Consider the following 18,473-nt stretch of genomic DNA (forward strand, 5'->3'; position numbering starts at 1 on the left):
CATAAATTGACTTTCAACTCCTTTCACTCCTGCTTGAACTGACCTGCATGGCAGCTCATTTGGAGTCTGTGCCTAAATGACCAACAGGCAAGACTGAACCGAAGGCATGAAGGCACAGAGTAGGATCAGGTTTGTGTTGGGCTTGAAGAAACACATTTTGTGACAGTCTCCTCACCCTATCCAATGAGTAGCATCACGCTGGATAATTTCTTTGCCAACTAACAGTATTCATGAAACTTCAACTCCCAGCTGGCATGATGCTAGGCATAGTAGAAGATACAGCTTAGGTGCCGCCCCTCCGCACCCCATAAACAGCTGTTCATCTAATCTGGGTGGTGAGAAGAAAAGCTTCATTAATAAGACTTGAGTGAGGCTCAGAGAAAAAAAGAGATAGAATGTAACACGGAGTATGGGTGAGGGTAGGCACACCAGCACACCAGCCTGGCTGCGTGTGACAGAGGACTCATGCCGTGTGGCTGGTGACGGGGCGAGGCCAGCTGGAGAGCGAAATATGATGTATGGGGTGGTGAAAGTCAGGTGAAACAAGACAGGTGAAAAAATGGAGAGACTGATTAATTTTAGCAGTTGATAAATATTAGTTTAATACAATGGATAAATTAATTTACATGGCTTATCCTCACTTGCCACATTACAAAAACATTATGTAGCTTTATGATCAGCACTTTAACTCCCAGACACATTTACCTTCATTAAACTCCTTATACCTTATCTTCCTCAAAGCAATATTTAACTTACTAGTTTTAAGTTGCTAAGCAACGGATGTATAGTAGGTGCTTCAAAGATGAGTTGACCAGTCTCTTCACATCATGTCTAAAACTATGCTCTATTTTCAATATTTACAAAACAATATAAAATTAAACAAATTACAGGGATCACGATACTTTATAAACTAAAATTTCAGTTAGTCTATGAAAGGAACTTTACTGAAATGAAGCATTAAACAAGATCATCCTGGCATTCTCCCCCTCCACTGTCTTTTTCTTTTTTTTTGAATCAGGGTCTTGCTGTTGCCCAGGCTGCAGAGCAGTGGCATGATCATGGCTCACTGCAGCCTTGAACTCCTGGGCTCAAGCGATCCTTCCGCCTTGGCCTCCCAAACTGCAGACATTAGAGGTTAAAGCCACCACGCCTGGCTTTTTGTTTCGTTTTCTCTTGTTGAGATGGGGTCTCACTCTGTTGCTCAGGATGGAGTGCAATGGCACAATCACAGCTCACTGCAACCTCCACCTACTGGGCTCAGGTGATCCTCCCACCTCAGCCTCCTGAGTAGCTGCGACTGTAGGCATGCACTGCCACACCTGGCTAATTTTGGTATGTTTTGTAGAGACGGGGTTTCTCCATGTTGCCCAAGCTGGTCTTGAGCTCCTAGGCTTAAGTGATCCACCTGCCTCGGCCTCCCAAAGTGCTAGAATTACAGGTGTCAGCCACCACACCAGACCCTATTTTTTTTTTTTCTTTTTTTTTTTTGAGACGGAGTCTTGCTCTGTCACCCAGGCTGGAGTGCAGTGGCGCTATCTCGGCTCACTGCAAGCTCCGCCTCCCGGGTTTACGCCATTCTCCTGCCTCAGCCTCCCGAGTAGCTGGGACTACAGGCGCCCGCCACCTCGCCCGGCTAATTTTTTTGTATTTTTAGTAGAGACGGGGTTTCATTGTGTTAGCCAGGATGGTCTCGATCTCCTGACCTCGTGATCCGCCCGTCTCAGCCTCCCAAAGTGCTGGGATTACAGGCTTGAGCCACCGCGCCCGGCCTCCAGGCCCTATTTTTAAAGTTACTATTCACAAGGTATCATACCCTGGTTTTAATGAGTCACTTGTTATACTGCTTGTGGGGTGAAGAGTAACTATTTTCTGATGGTGAAGGCATCTCCCTGTCTGCCTGTCATGTTAACCCAAATGTAGTCACATAAGAGAACAGCAAAGAAAAGATGGTCATTTGACTTTAGGGCAATTCATTCAAGAAGAGGGTAAGACTCTAACTGAAGGTCTCCATGACTATGAATGCCAACATCCCCATGACATGATGTGACAGTATGCAGTGGTGTCACCCAGCAGGCTAACAAGCACTTCTGAAATGTTAAATGTGACTAATATTAACATGTGGCTTTTAATGTAATTCAATACATCACACCTGAACTTCTCCAACCATCATGCCTATAATCCCAGCACGTTGGGAGGCTGAGGTGGGTGGATCACTTGAGCTCAGGAGTTTGAGCCCAGTCTGGGCAACATGGAGAAACCCCGTCTCTACAAAAAATACAAATTAGCCGGGCATGGTGGTGTGCGCCTGTAGTCCCAGCTACCCAGGAGGCTGAGGCGGGAGGATCACCTAAGCCCGGGAGGTGGAGGCTGCACTGAGCCACGATCGTGCCGCTGCACTCCAGCCTGGGCGACAGAGTGAAACCTGTTTCAAAAGAGCCTCACACCTTTCACTCGGGAAACTTTCATGTCAACCAATTCTTTAACTTCACTATCTTTCTCATATGAAGTAAATAATTCTCAGTTCCACTTGTTATTCACGTACTGGATTCTACAACAGCTCCCCATGAACATACTGCAGCAGTAACAGCTCTTAGTAAAGGCCAGTTCAGTCCTAAATAGAAGACTAAAGAAAAGCCTGGGCCACGCGCGGTGGCTCACACCTGTAATCCCAGCACTTGGGAGGCTGAGGCGGGCGGATCACGAGGTCAGGAGTTCAAGACCAGCCTGGCCAACATAGTGAAACTCCATCTTTACTAAAAATACAAAAATTAGTCGGGCATGGTGACGTGCACCTGTAGTCACAGCTACTCGGGAGACTGAGGTAGGAGAATCACTTGAACCCGGGAGGTGCAGGTTGTGGTGAGCTGGGATCATGCCATTGCACTCCAGCCTGGGCAACAGAGTGAGACTCTATCTCAAAAAAAAAAAAAAAAAAGAATAGCCTGAAATAATGCGTCCGCCAGGGTATCACCAAAGCCAAATCCTTAAATAATACAAACAAGACTGTTATTAACGAGTGCATGAAATACTGTATTTCCATTTGAGTTGTTCAGATTATAATTAATCAGGACGACCTCATCAAGGTCCCTCAGGAATACACAGCAGTTCTCTGCTTCTTTTCACTACCAGGCTACATTTATTTAGGAAATGCATACGCTGTAAGTAAATGCTATTTTCTAGAACATTAAACATTATTACTCTCTAATACAAAGAAAAAGAGAAACATAAATTTGCTAGTGTCTAATTCTGGTCTTGGAATAATAACTTTTTTTTTTTTTCTAAACACACAGCAGGAAAAGTGCTTCTGCATAATGCATTTTTCTTGATCCGGTTCCCGGCAATAGTTTCTCGAAAAGACACAGATTCTGTAGGGAAACGAAACAGTTCCGTTCCTCAAGGTAGTAACAGAAAAAGGCTCCTTGGATGTACAGCCAGATATTTTATCGATAAAACTTGGGAGTACAATTTTTTAAAAGCCTCACTGGTGGAAAAAATATAATGCATTCATTCAAGCAACCAAACAGAGGAGGCACTTCTGTAGTTATCTGAGGGCACCTCTCACGTTACTCAGTCGGCTTCCGGGATTAGATACTTCAGGCCGCCAACAGAACTCGTATCAAGTAAAAGTGGGCAAAATAGAAAACGGACTTTAAAATTGTCGTCCCTCCCTGGTGGGGCAACTGATTAAGAAAATAGTCTGCAAGAATATCATCATTTCAGAAATCTATTCTGATACCCGATTTATAGGGAAATGTTTTTGACGTCTGCGGTAATCTACAGAGATCAAAAAAGTCTCAAACACCAGAACGCCTTCAGCGCCACCTCTAAAGAGGCGCAATACCTAGAAACCATATCACCAGAGCTCCGAAAATGTGAAAGGGCCACCCCGAGCGTCTATCCAGGCCCATCTGCGCGTGGAAAGCGCTCTCCGGTCGCCAGCCTGCAGGGAAGCAAAGCTCTCAGAAGTTCCTCCGAGCCTTCCATCCACTTTCGGGACTGCACTGTGCACGCGGGTGAATCGAGCGTCCCTCCGCTCCCCTGGGCTGCAGGCTGAGACAGTCCCCCGCCGCCCGATTCCGCACCCCTCTGAGGAGCCCTGGGCTGTGCCTGCACCTCGCCCAGCACCTGCCAGCCCAGGGACACCGCGCCCCCGCCGCGGGAAGGAGGCGGCGCTGGGTCCCAAAAGCCCTCGGCGAGGACAAGCCGCGCGCCCCGAACTCACTCGCTGCGGGCCGAGCCCCTGCGCGCCCCGACGCCGCCCCAGCCCCGCCCGCGCGCGCCCGACACGCTCGTCCCTGCTCTCGCTCCGGCACAGACGCGCGCGCGCGCGTCCGCGCACTGCTCCAGAAGCGCATCCGGCCCGCGCGCGCGCCCGGACACGCGTGGCTCACACCTGCCGCACACGCCCCTCGCACAAACACGCGCGCCCCTCACGCCTGGCCACTCCAGACACACAGCCCCAGGCCCCACGCAGGATCGGGCGTCGACACACCCTCGCGGCATGGACACGCGTGTCTCCCACCCACTCCTCGGCCAAAGGCACACCCTCCCCGCAGCCCCTCACCCTTGCTCCTCACACTCACTCCCCACTCTCACCCCAGAAACACACCCCCCACACTGGGTCCGCCGCATCCCCACACCCCCCACTCGCGCCAGAAACGCGCGCACCCTCGCGGCCCCTCCCCGCCGCGCGTAAACACGCCCGGCCCGCGCACGCCCTCCCGGCCTGGCCCCGCACCGCACCCTCGCACCAGAAACACGCGTGGCAGCGCGTGCACCACGCCCCCGGCTCGCGAGCACGCGTGCCCCCCACGCCTCGGCCCCGCCCCCGCCCCCGCCCCGCGCGCGCCCCCGCCGGCCGCCGCCCTCGCCCGCACGCGCCCTCCACCTAGCCCCGCGCCGCCGCGCACTCACCCGGACTTGCTGAGCTCGGCTCCCGCTCGGTCAGGCTTGCGCCGAGCCGCCGCTCACTGGCTCCCGCGCCCCGCCCGGCCCCGCCCGGCCTGGCCCGGCCCCGCGCCCGCTCAGCTCCACTCGCCGCAGCTGGAACGACTCGCGGGGCTCCGGGTACCGCGGTCTCCCCGCCACTGCCCGAGTGCGCCGCCCGGACCAATGGCGGGGCGCGGCGGTGAGCTCACCGGACCCGACCCCGCCCCCCAGGCCGCGTGGCCCAATGGGAGGACGCGACGTCACCCGGAGCCGGGCAGAGGCTGGTGCGGGGCGCGGAGCCGCTTGGCGCGGGGACTGCGCCGGAACTGCGCCCGAGCCGCGCTGGACGGCTGGGTCCCGGCCGGAGGGTGCGGGCGGAGCGCGCCCCGGGCGTCCCCGCGCGAGACCCGGGCCCCGGCCCCTCCCGACACGGTCCCCGCCGCTCCGCCCGCCCGGCTCAGCGCGGCCCGCGAAGGGGGCGGCCACGGTCCCCTCGAGGCCGGGACGGCTCGGAGCCCGACGGCTGCACCCGTTGCCCGGGCCGACGGCCCCAGGATCCCCGCGCCGGCCGCTCGTTCCCCTTCCCGCAGGGCCGCCCCGCGTCCGCCCTGCCCGGCTCCCCGCGCCGTCGGGGCCGCCCGAGGCTCCGCGCCGAGGACCCGCGTTCCCGGGCTCGGGCTCCCTGCGCGGCCCCGGCGCGCCCTGCGGCGGCGGCGTCTGCAATGCAGCCGGCGGGAGGAGCCGGCGCTGCGCAACGAGCTGGAGAGCGCGGGGGCCGGGCGGGAGGAGGGGGCCGGGGCCCGAGGACCCGGGGAGGGCCGGGGCGGGGCGGAGGACGGTGGGCGGGGCCGGTGGCGGCGGCTCCGGCTTTGGGGGAGTGCGGCGCCCGACCCCCTTAGCTGGAGTGCGGACCTTCGCCCACCCTGTGGGTCTAACCTCCGCGTTCCAAAGTTCCAGCTCCAGCCCTGCGCACATGGGGACTTCTGCGTGAGGGCCTCTCGCCCCGGCCACAAACCCCGAGCCGCACCTCTTCATCGAGGCTCAGGCGTCCCGAGCGGATCCCGCTTTCTTCTTTCCCTGTGCTGTTTGCAGTCCCACTGCCTCGCACAGGGAAAGTGCCTGACCCCAAGACTTGTCATGAGACCGCCTATTTTGTTTTTGTTATGTATAGATAGATACAGATATGTAGATATATAGAGAGTCAAATATCTGTAAAATCGGCCATGTCTGCCATCTGGGTAAAAAGGTGTCTCGAAATTGGAGGCGGAGTCTTTTCTGACCCTACCCAAACGCACACAGAAACAACCCCAACATTTGCAGAGCCCTTAAGCCTGTACACCCAATGAGGAATCGCTTGTTAGAGGCCGCGTGAAGGACACCCTGACTAAGCTGGGCCCTGCCCGTGCCGGTAGATCGTCCATGGCTTCCCTTGGGGGCTGTCACCCACTGTAAACCTGAGCAAGTTAATCGCCTGTTCCGAAGCCTGCCCTGGCAAAGCCCCAGTACATATTCCAATCCTGCTCTAGGTCAGTATTCCCACTGCACCTGTCTACCCCTCGCCCGCCCCCCGGGTCACCACGCAGGACCCCTTGCACGCCCCCCCCCAACTTTGCTATGCACCTGCTTCCCTTTATCTGCTAGGGAGACTCCTATGCATTCATCAAGGTCCACCTCAAATCTGACCACCCTCAGTGGCTTTTCCTGACGCTCTCAGCAGAACCGAACCTCCAGCTTTGTTATGTGTTGGTGTTGTAGTACACAGTGAGTGGGTTCTGTTTGTTTGCAGGGCGGCAATGAAAGGGTAGTCATCAGGGACACGTGGGCTCGGGAAACCAACCCCCTGGGTTCAGAGTGGGCTCCTTGCTAGCTGTGTTCCCCACTGTCTGTGCCTTCATAGCTATGGTGCGAGAGTTAAAGGAATCAATAGGTGGAACGTGCATGTACTAGTGCCTGGCACTGATGCACATTCAATCAAAGTTAGCTACCGTTGCCAGCTTTGCCAAAACAGGGTACTTGGGGGTGAGGAGGAGTGGCTGGAGGTGGGGATGGCTTCTGGGTTTCTGGTGCTGTTTTAATCTTGACCTGGGCACTGGTTTAGTTGTGAAAAGTCATTGAGTTGCATACTTAGAATATGTGCACTTTTCCATATGTCCATTATACATTAATAAAAAGTGTTTCTAAAAGTTGTTTTTCACTAAGAGCAAGACAGCCCTCATCTCCTTGAGAACAAGAACAAAGCCTGACTTATCCCAGCAGCTTGCACAGTGCTGGTGGGGCACACTGTAAGTGCTCAGCTGATGGTTGTTGAATTGCTCTGAATGGATTTGTGAGGAAGAGACCAGCAGGGGTGGAGGCCCACAGGAGAGACAGCGCCTTCCTCTGTACTCTAAAGTGCCAGGGAACTGGTGGTGATTTGGATCCAGTTCAGGCACCTGAAACCCAGTTAAAGAGAAGAAATCTTCAGTCTTTTCTCTCAGGTGGGGAAGTTCTTTTGCCTGGTTTTGTTTTGTTTTTGTTTTTGGCAGACACAGGTTTCACTCCTGGCATCCCAGCTGTCTGAGGAGGGGCCTCAGGGGTACCTCACCCTTCCTCCACAGCCCCACCTCTGCCGAGCAGGTGGGACAGGTGGGGTCATGGCTGCAGCAGCCCAGGAGGCACTGGCTGAGCCCTGCTGAGTGGGTTGGGGTCAGGAGCCTGGGGTGATGTTTCTGCATGGGGGATGTCCTGGTACTGTTCCTCAGCTGGGCTCATTCTTCTCCTGGAGTGCCTACCACTTTGAGTCCCCACTGCACCACAGGAGCAGGAGGCTTCCTTGGGTCCCTGTCTTGGAAAGTCAGAGCTAGGGCGGGATGAGCTGGGTGCTCCTGAGGCGTGCCTCGAGCTCTGCCAGTGCCCTAGAACTGAATCTCCACAGGTGGTTCCTTGTGGTATTCGTGTTCTTTCTTCCAAGTTAGAAAATGACAGAGTAAGGCATGCGCGTGATTCAAGCATATTGTTACACTGGGTTTTTAATGGGGCTTTGAGTATACCTGGGTTGTTTTGTAAAATAGAGAAAAAGAAAACTTTACTCAGTTATGAGTCCATTGGCAGTACCGAGGTCAAGTGCAATTTTTGTCCCTTAAAGCAGATACAGCCAGGCACAGTGGCTCACACCTGTAATCCCAGTACTTTAGGAAGCCGAGGCAGGAGGATCACTGGAACCCAGGATTTCAAGACCAGCCTGGGCAACATAGTGAGACCTCCTCTCTACAATGTTTTGGTTTTTTTTTTAAATAGCTGGGTGTGGTGGTGTGTGTCTGTAGTCCTTGCTATTTGGGAGGCGGAGGTGAGAAGATTGCTTGAGCCCAGGAGGTTGAGGCTGCAGTAAGCCATGATCACACCACTGCATTCCAGCCTGGGCAACAGAGCAAGACCCTGTCTCAAAAAGGACGGGGGGAACAGATACAGGGAGTTGATATCGGCCCTAACCCTGCTGAGGGTCTCAGGATGAACCCAGGGGGTGGATCCTGTTGCAGAGGAGGAAGAAGGGAACTTCAGTCTGTTGGATGCCTGTTATCTGCCTGCTGTTGTGCTAGGCACTCACATACACTGCTGCTAATTCTCCTGCAAGTAGGATATTCCATAGAGGGTAAGACAAAGGCTTCAAAAAGTCAGCTAACTTGCTCAAAGCCACACAGCTGGAAAGCAGTGGATCTGGGTTTCACCTTCAGAGCCTGTGCTCATTCTGCCCTACTCCAAGCACCTAAAAACTCTTACCATTAAGTAGATACATTTGTTTAACAGAACAGTCTGGAAATTTCTACAAAGAATTTTTTTTTTTTTTTTTTTTTTTTTTTTTTTTGAGACAGGAGCTCACTCTGTTGCCCAGGCTGGAGAGCAATGGCATGATCTTGGCTCGATGCAGCCTCAACCTCTACAAAGGAATTTTACTACAATGACTAAAGTTCAAGATGCACAACAGAAAATCCACATCAACTGATTTCATTACACTACACCTGTTACATTTCAGTACACTCCGGGGAAATGGTAGTCATTAATATTATATACCAAATATCTCTGGTTGCTATCCCTGGGGGTGCTTTGCACTGGCCTGAACCCTTTGAAATTAGATGTGACCATGTGACTTTCTGGGGCTAATGAAACATGAGTAAATCTGATGTGTATTATTACAGATAGAAGTTTTAAGAACCAGTGACCTGCCCACCACATTCTTTCCCCCAGCCCTGGCAATTGTGCAAGCTTGTTTATAGGAAGAGGTAGCCTCTGCCAGCCTGGGCCCCTGTGTGACCATGATGAGTAGGGCCCTCCCTAGCAATTGTAGTTGGACTTGTAGCATGAATGAGAAATCCAGTCCTGAGATTGAATTTGTTGTTACTGCAGCATAATCTAACCTCTCCTGTCTGGTAAGAAATCAGATGTTTCTGTATACATCAACTTCCCAGTAAAAGAAAAACTCGCAGGATTCTGCTCAAACTAAGTGACAATTTAAAAATAAGAGCAACATGCATATTCAGTATATCTTTAAGCCTTGAAGAAGTAGAAAACATTTTTAAAAGCCACAGGTAAAGCTGACAAGGCAATTCAGTGGGGAAAGAATTGTCTTCAACAAATGGGGCTAGGACAATGGGCTATCCACATGATAAAGAATGAAGTTGAACTCCTCCCTCACACCATATATAAAATGTAACTCAAAGTGGATCAAAGACCTAAATATAAGAGGTAAAGCTACAAAACTCTTAGAAAAAAAAATATGGCAGTAAACCTTCATGACCTTGGATTTGGCAATAGTTTCTTAAATATATCAAAAGCACAAGCAACCAAAGGAAAAAATAAATAAATTGAACATTATCAACATTGAAAACATCTATGCTTCAAAGGGCAACATCAAGAAGTAAGACGTTTCACTAAAAAGGAGAAAATATTTGCAAATCTCATATTTCATAAGGGACTTGTATCTCGAATATAAAGAGAACTCTTACAGCTCAAAAACAAAAAGTAAAGAACCCAGTTTTTTAAATAGGCAAAGTATCTGAATAGACATTTCTCCAAAGAAGATCTCTAATAAGGGCATGAAAAGATGTTCAGCATTTGATTTGAGGAAATCAAAGTCACTGAGGAAATGCAAAGCAAAACCACAATGAGATACCACTTCACACCCACTAAGTGACTATAGTCACAAAGAAAGACAATAACAAATGTTGGCAAGGATGTGGAGAAATTTGAACTTTTATATACTGGTGGTGGAAATGTAAAATGGCACAGCTACTTAGGAAAACAGTCTGGCAGTTCTTCAAAAGGTTAATCATAAAGTTATGATGTCACCCAGCCATTCCACTCCTAGGTATATATCCAAGAGAATGAAAAGAGATGTTCATACCTATGGACATTTACTTAGCAATAAAAATAACGAAGTACTGATACATGCTACAACATGGGTGAACCTTAAAAACATCATGCTGAGTGCAAGAAGCCAGCCACAAGTCCATACATTGTATTATATCATTTATAGAAAATGTCCAGATTAGGAAACTTTATGGTGACAGAAAATAGATCAATAGTTGCCTAGGGAGGGTGGTGGGGGGGGAGCTGAGGACGAATGGGGAGTGACCCTGCTTCATGGGTGCTAGGATCTTTCTTGGGGGATGAAGATGTTCTAAAATTAGTTTGTGGTGATGACCGCACAGCCCTGTGAAAAACTCAGAAACTTCGAATTGTACTTCAAATAGGTAAATTGTATAGTATGCTAATTATATCTCAATAAAGCTGTAACACACACACATAGACAAAGGAGAAGAGAAAGAGAATGAAGAAGTATAGAATAGAAATCAATGGATTTAACTTGAGAAAAGAAGACTGACCGACGGGAAAAGCTAGACCCAGGTCAGGAGAGTCTGATGGCCGATCCTCCCAGTGAGTCGGTCTGGGCCTATGTGGGGTACAGTGGCAGGAGGGGAATGTGAACAGACAGGCCCTGTCCCGTGACTACTCAGTGAGGAGATGAGACTGGCACAGGGGAGGCCCTGAGTCACACGATGGTGATGCACAGGGCAGAAGGTGTCAGAAGACAGGCAGTTTCTCACGGTGCTTCTGAAGGTCGTGAAAAAGCCAAAGGTGAGTCTGTGAAGTCCTTGCTGGCCATGACGATGTCCCTGACAGCTGGGGATCCTGGTGAGAACAGCATTCAGAACTTGGGATTCTCCTTGCAGATCACAATGGTTGGCTGATTCAGGGGCAAGGGGGAGCTTTGCAGAGAGAGTCTCAAACATCTCCAGCTGAGCTGCACCTGTCAGGGCCCCTGGGCCGTCCAGGAAGAAGGAGGCGCTGAGGTGGGGGACCGGGTCCTGGCCTGGGGTCAGCAGCCTGGGCTCTGGTTCCAGTTCCGCCCCCCACCCCCACCCCCAGAATTACCTGTATGGCAAACTCCTTTCCCTTCCTGTGCCTCAGTTTCCTCCTCTGTAAAATCAGTTTAGACTACACTGCAAGGTTGTTCTGCCTGCAGCCAGTGGGCCACATGCCACCCAGGACAGCTTTGAAAGTGGCCCGACACAAATTCATAAACTTTCTTAAAACATTATGGATTTTGTGTGTGTGTGATTTTTTTTAACCTAATCCGCTATCGTTAGTGTTAGTGCATTTTATGTGTGACCTAAGATGACTCTTCTTCTTCTAGTGTGGCCCAGGGAAGCCAAAAGATTGGATCCCCTGAACTAGAGTCTCAACATAATTCTTTGAAAATCCTGTTTAATCCAAATCCATTGTTGCTGCTGAAGGGACAGGTCTAAGGCCATGTTGGGGGGGTCACGGTGCATGGCCAGCATGACCTGACACAGCAGGTGCCCCTGTGCTTCAGCTGCAGGGACTCTGGGCTTAAAATCATCAGTCCCATGAGTGCAGTTGCTTGCGTGAGCCTGGCCAACCCATGGCATCAAGAGAACGTACCCATTCTCATCACTTTGAGCCATTCAGCTTTGGGCTGGCAAGAGATAACTGGCCCTGACAGTGATGTGGAGGATAGTGGGGGAGAAAAGGTGTTTGCTACCAGGACATGCCATGATTGGTGTCATCCTGGGAAGGTGCCAGCTCTAATATGGAGGGAGGAAGAGATGCATTAGCCACCAGCCCGAGACCTGGCAGGTTTCTCCTAGTGGACATAATGCAGAAAAGAATCCAAAGAAGCAGAGTGAAACCACCTTCAACTCACCCTGCTGGCTGACACAGGCCCATCCATCCCCCCAGTAACCCCCACCAGGTCCTCACTATTACACACATGTTGGATGATAAAATACACAGCTATTCTCCCCGTTAAAGTGGGGGAAATGCAGAGACATATCTGCTGTGAAGGGGAGCAGGATACTACAGGGTGGATCGTCCCACATCAATTCAGGTGGTGGGGAGGCACGGTGAAAACGTGCCCACTTGGCTGCAATGTCAGATGGCCCTGAGTTTGAATCCCCAACTGTGTGACACAGGATAAGTCACTTGACCCCTCTAAGATTCAGGTTCCTCATCAATAGAATGGGGATGGAAAGATCTCCTGGAATACAGCCGGGATGAAATCGAATAATAAACTTAAGTAGATAGCCCAGGGCCTGGTGGGTGCTCAGTGAGGGCTCAGGGGATAAAACCCAGAAGTCACCATCACTTTGGGTCCTCCTCAGGATATGCTCCAGATCTTTCGGGGCAGCAGATGCCTTCCTGCCAGTTTCCTCCCTATGCTGTTAGAATGAGCTCGCCTTTCCTGTGTGCTCAGTAGCTGTGTGAGGGAGCTGGCCAGGATGCCCTAGGCAGATTGAGTAATCCCACACAGATACAAGAGAGATGCTCTAACTGAACCTTACTCTGTAGCCATTCAGAAGTAGCTGGGGCGAGAAGACCCAGGCCCAGACCTCTTAGCATGCACTGGTTTAACTCACAGGTCCCACCCAGTCCAGCCTGCACCAGCAGAGCAATACAGGCTCTTTCTTCTAAGCAAGAATTCCCACATGTCCATGCACCTGTTCACCTGGCTAAGGGCTCACAGATCCTCCCGTGCAGAGTGTGTGGGCTGCCACGGCCTCCTCTACGGCTCCCTGTTCACCGTCCAACCCTTCTTAAGCTCCTGGAGAGGTGCTCAGGAGACCTCAGTCTTAAGTCTGAGACAGCATGAGGTCCTGTGGGGCTACAGTCAAATTTTCCATGAGGCAGAAAGATCCCGCTGAGCCTTCAAAGAGGATGCCATGTACCCTACAGCCCAGTAGAGTCACAGTGGGAAATGGGCATTTTAATCAGAAAAGCACTCTCAAAAAAGGCACTAAATCAAGCTGTCCCCGTGTGGCTTTCTTACAAAGCAGGTAAGATTTATTTAAAAGCAAAAACAAAAACAAAAAAACACTGGCCGGGCACTGTGGCTCACACCTGTAATCCCAGCACTTTGGGAGGCCGAGGCGGGTGGATCATGAGGTCAGGTGTTGGAGACCAGCCTGACCAACATAGTGAAACCCCATCTCTACTAAAAATACAAAAAATTAGCCGGGCGTGGTGGTGGTGCCTGTAGTCCTAGCTACTCGGGAGGCTGAGGCAGGAGAACTGCTTGAACCTGGGAAGTGGAGGTTGCAATGAGCCGAGATCACACCACTGTACTCCGGCCTGGGCGACAGTGCGAGACTCCATCTCAAAAAATAAACAAACAAACAATCAAACAAGGCCGGGCACGATGGCTCACGCCTGTAATCCCAGCACTTTGGGAGGCTGAGGCAGGCGGATCACGAGGTCAGCAGATCGAGACCATCCTGACTAACACGGTGAAACCCTGTCGCTACTAAAAATACAAAAAATTAGTCAGGCATGGTGGTGGGCGCCTGTAGTCCCAGCTACTCGGGAGGCTGAGGCAAGAGAATGGCGTGAACCCAGGAGGCGGAGCTTGCAGTAAGCCAAGATCACGCCACTGCACTCCAGCCTGGGCGACAGAGGAAGACTCCGTCTCAAAACAAACAAACAAACAAAAAACCAAACAAAAAAAAATCAAACAAAAACTTAGAGATCTAATTAAAGAGAAACAAGTGTGCTCTCTCGTAGGCAACAGTGGAGTCAAAAGACCCTGACATTTACAAGAAAGCCATTTTGACATCACCATCCTCACAGCCACTGTCAGGTACCCGTGAAAATGAGAGCTGGAAAGTTATCTTTTTAGAGAAGCAACTAGCTACTACCTAAGAATAATAAGCACCAAGGTCATGAAGAGATGAGCTGTTACCAACAAGAAAGAGAGCAATCACAAAGGAAGGCGCAATTATGTGCAAGTGTATTTTAAATGACAGCCGTCTCCTGCACCAGGGGAGGCAGAGCTGACATATTTAGTTCAGGGAGCATTTGCAGATACCTTTGGTGCTAAGTGACATTACTTAGAAAAAGAAAAAAGTGGCCAGGGAAAAGTGCAGACGTGTCATGCACACGCACGCCCCCACCCGCACACGCACGCCCCCCTGCCTGCACACGCACGGCCCCCGCCCGCACACGCACGACCCCCACCCATACTGATCTCTCTTTGGCACCCTGAGTCACTTTTTCACTGTGGCCCCTCACGGTGCAGCCACAGTCCCATGCAGGCCAGCACCTCACTGGCTCTGGAACCCATGAAGTGGAGGCTGTCCCCTGCTTGGCTCTGCTGCCCCCCAGGGTCTAAGAAGCACCCATGTCCAAAGTGAAATACCATGGATCATGCTCTGTCTCCAGAGTGGGAACAAGAAACGCAGCCCCACCCAATGATCCTCCTGGTCTAATCTCACTTTTAAGTAACTTGGAATAATGCCAGGGCGTTTCACCAAATATAAAAATGAGCACCCACTCACTCTCTTACTGGGAATGGAAAAACAAGAATGCCAGGGGAGGAATGATGTCTTTGAGTGCAACTGGGGGCCGGGGAGGTTCAGGCTCCCTGCCGTGCCCTCTTCTCTGTGCTCAGAGCTCGCTCTTGCCTGCTGCTTTCCAGGGGAGGGGTGTAAAGACTCATGATGAATGCATCAGTCATTTCCAAGTTGCAGAGTGCTGGGGGCCTCCAGGGCATCAGGCCCCACCTCATGAGGGCTGTGTCTGTGTCTGCAGCATTTGTGGGCTGGCTCCATAGCACCTCTGTGCAGGCCCAGTGCAGAGCTATCTACCGGTTTCTCCTGGCTTTAGCTCTCCTGGGTGACCCAGACCAGACCTTCTGATGTCATAATAAACATCATGGAGCTTATAAAATTAGAGCAATGATGCATTTTTTATGCCTTAGGAATTACACTGAATTGTTAATGTCCTGGAAAATGGCTGAATGCTGCATCCATAGCTTTCTTATCCCTTAAGGGTGAATTATTGAGCAGGAACACTCTCTCCCCAGGTCCCCGCCCTGGCTCAGAGATCCCTGTATGCACCCAGCGGGGCACTAATGGCAAGGTCAGATCCATTCCCATCAGTGTTGAGGAGAGGAAGAGAAGCTTGTTGGAGAAGGGCAGCCATCGAGGAGGGGACAGTGGTTCTAGGGCTTCCTTCAGCCTCCCAGCCCCCAGCGCAGGAGAGGGAGATGGCAGAGAGGGCCGGAGGGAGGGAGCTGGTGGCTTAAAATGGAGCCATTCACAACCTTGCACAGCAAATGGAGCCATTGGGAGGACACTCGACCGAGAGGAGAGCATTGCTTGAGCCAGGAGTGCCGTCTGCAGGATGGAGACAGGAGGCAGTGTCGTTTTCACGGCATCGTGGACCATGGACCATGGCACAGGTGAGCAATTTAAAAAGGTGATTGGAATCATAGGTTAGAATAATCACCTTAGCAGTCAAAGGCTCCTGGAATTTCTCATTTAATTTCACATTTTAGGTGGACTGATCTGTAATTTAGTTAATCTCACATCTCCACCCAGGAAAACTGGAGCTTTGCACAATATTTTCTGCAGATGACAAAGTATTCACCCAAACTATTTCTCATAGTAAAATGTGCTCTTTGTCCCCAGAGAACTGCTCAATACTACAGAAGATCTGTGTAGGAGCCATGCTTTAAAAACAACAACAAACACCTCAGACAACACACCAACACTTTCCTCCCTCGATAAAGATACCAAAACGAATCTGGTCTCTGGGGTGAGGAGTAGGAGAAGCAGGTCCGAGCAGGTGGGTGCAGAGGAGTGGGAAGGTGCCATTTTGTGTAGGAAAGAATTTAACCTTGCCCAAAGAGAGGTCTGGCTTTTGTCCTCACCTTCTGGGAGGTGAACTCTAAGTCCTTGGAATATCATGCCTGATTGGAGTTTCTTTGTTTGCCTGGGATCCTTGGGTCACAAAATGGTCTAACCATATGATTTAGGGTAGGTGTTGGCCACACTGGATAGGTTTAGGGTAGGGGTTGGCTGTGCCAGAAAGATCAACAATGTGACTTAGGGTGGGGGCTTTGGGTCACGTGGTATCAGCTGACTCTGGAGGAGCTGGAGAGGGAGGGCAGTGACTTGGGCAGTCACCTGTGTGATGGAGCCACAATAAAAACTCTGAACACTGGGGCTATGGTGAGCTGCCCTGGTTGGCAGTACTCCATGGGTACTGTTACACATCAATGCCAGGAAAGTCATGCTTTTCATGACTCCATGGGGAAGAGGACAGTGGAAGCTCCATGTCTGGTACCTTCCTGGACTATGCCCTATACCCTTCCTTCCTTGGCTGATTTTAATCTGTATCCTTTCGATGTAATAGAGTGCAACTGTGAGTATGAGAGCTTTTGGTGAGTTCTGAGTCCTTCCAGTGAATGATCAAACCTGAGGGTGGTCTAGGGGACCCCTTGCAGTTGGTGCAGAAATAAGGGTGGTCTTATGTGGATGGTGTTCCCTTTAACTTGACAGGTGGCTAACTGACATGGTTTGGCTGTGTCCCCACCCAAATCTCATCTTGAATTCCCATGTGTTGTGAGAGGGACCCAGTGGGAGATAATTGAATCATGGAGGCAAGTCTTTCCCATGCTGTTCTCACGGTAGTGAATAAATGTCACGAGATCTGATGGTTTTAAAAAGAGGAGTTCCCCTGTACGAGCTCTCTCTCTCTTTGCCTGCTGCCATCCATGTAAGATGTGACTTGCTCCTCCTTGCCTTCCACTATGATTGTGAAGCTTCCCCAGCCATGTGGAACTATAAGTCCAATTAAACCTCTTTCTTTTGTAAATTGCTCAGTCTTGGCTATGTCTTTATCAGTGGTGTGAAAACAGACTGATACATTAACACTTGCACATTCTTTCTACATATGAAGGATACTCCTATGAACACACATTACAGTTTTGATAGAGAATTAGCCACTGTCAAGTGTGTTCCCTCCAGATGGAGGCACAGGGGGTCTCCCCTGGCCTCTCACACCTTCCGGACACTTGAGCACTCATCACATTAATTATGTTGGCCTGTGTGCCTCCTTCCCTGGGCTGTGAGTTCCTGGGGGGTGGGGGGATGCCTGGTTGATGGGTGAAGCCTTGGTTCCACCAGGTACTGTTGAATGACAGATGGGTGGATGGGCTGCCACCTATCAAGGCTGTTTCTTCCATATAGTTTATGACCCAGTTTGGGGGAGAGGTGCCTGTGAATGACAACCTGAGGCTGGGTGCTGGGAGGCTTCAACAGGGCCATGATGTGAAGCACCAGGCCTGGAGCCTGGCTGGTGGTCATTACTGTCACTGTCATAGCAGTGTGTTTTGGAGCAGCAGGATTCCTGTGGATAGGGAGGTTTTCATGGCCCCTGACTCACTTACTCATTCATTCATTCATTCATTCTTACCTTCACCAGGCAAATGTGGGACTGGGTCAAGGGCATCACAGAGGGTCAGATGAGGTTCCCCTCCAGGGCCCCTGCACCACAACCCACCAGGTAGTGACTTGCCAAGGACCAGCCCAAGAAACCCCTCCCTCTCTGAGGCCTAGAGAGAGGGCTGAGCAGCTCCAGGAAGAGCAGTGCTTTTTCCTTTCTCTTCCAGCTTCAGTGAGCTGAACGGAGGATTTCTCATCAGGTAGCCCTTTAAAAGCTCTGAAGGCAGCCTCAGGGCACATTCAACAAAGAGATAGCGAAGGGTCAAGCTTCGGCATTCTGGTCTTGGGCCACTTGCCTGGAGCTTGTTCAGTGACAGGGAGACCCAAAGGGAGGCGATGGTGCCTGGTTAGTCCTGGACACCCTCCCCAGCCTGGTTCTGATGTCAGAGAGGCTATCTGGGCAGCTGGATCCTAAAGCTGAAGTCAGTCAGCCGTGAGGACAATGGCCATGAAGATACCACTAGGCCATCTGTCCTTCCCTCCCTCCCTCCCTTGAAGAAACCTTCCCTGAGACCCTACTGTGTCCCTGGGCCCCTACACTGGGGCACGATGATAATTAAGACAGAAGTCCTTGGCCTTGGGACTCATCAATATTGTCACACTTATCAATTTCCTCCACACCCACAGATGTGCTTTATTCAGTGCCACCTCCATGCAGACATTTCAGACTTTCTCTCTTTCTCTCTCTCTCTCATCCATTTGCTCTCTCAGCTCTGGGGGCTACACCCACCTGCCATTGACTTTTCACAAAGATGTCCCAAAAGC

At 51.1% G+C, this 18,473-nt stretch overlaps 1 protein-coding gene across 30 annotated transcripts in view; it reads right to left on the bottom strand.

Moving 5' to 3' along the window:
- The window catches only part of LOC105479380 (calmodulin binding transcription activator 1), a 975,024-nt gene that overhangs the window by 61,147 nt on the left and 895,404 nt on the right, over positions 1 to 18,473 (bottom strand). For 7 of the 30 annotated variants that reach the window (XM_024792392.2, XM_024792388.2, XM_071067110.1 and 4 more), the window contains exon 1: positions 4,915 to 4,998. The exons of the other annotated variants lie outside the window; for them this stretch is intronic. The gene's annotated coding sequence lies outside the window, so the exon portion shown is untranslated. Of the gene's footprint in view, positions 1 to 4,914; positions 4,999 to 18,473 lie in introns of those variants that run through there. 30 annotated transcript variants of the gene reach the window in all.

Source organism: Macaca nemestrina, chromosome 1, assembly GCF_043159975.1.
Source record: "Macaca nemestrina isolate mMacNem1 chromosome 1, mMacNem.hap1, whole genome shotgun sequence".
Taxonomy (NCBI): domain Eukaryota; kingdom Metazoa; phylum Chordata; class Mammalia; order Primates; family Cercopithecidae; genus Macaca; species Macaca nemestrina.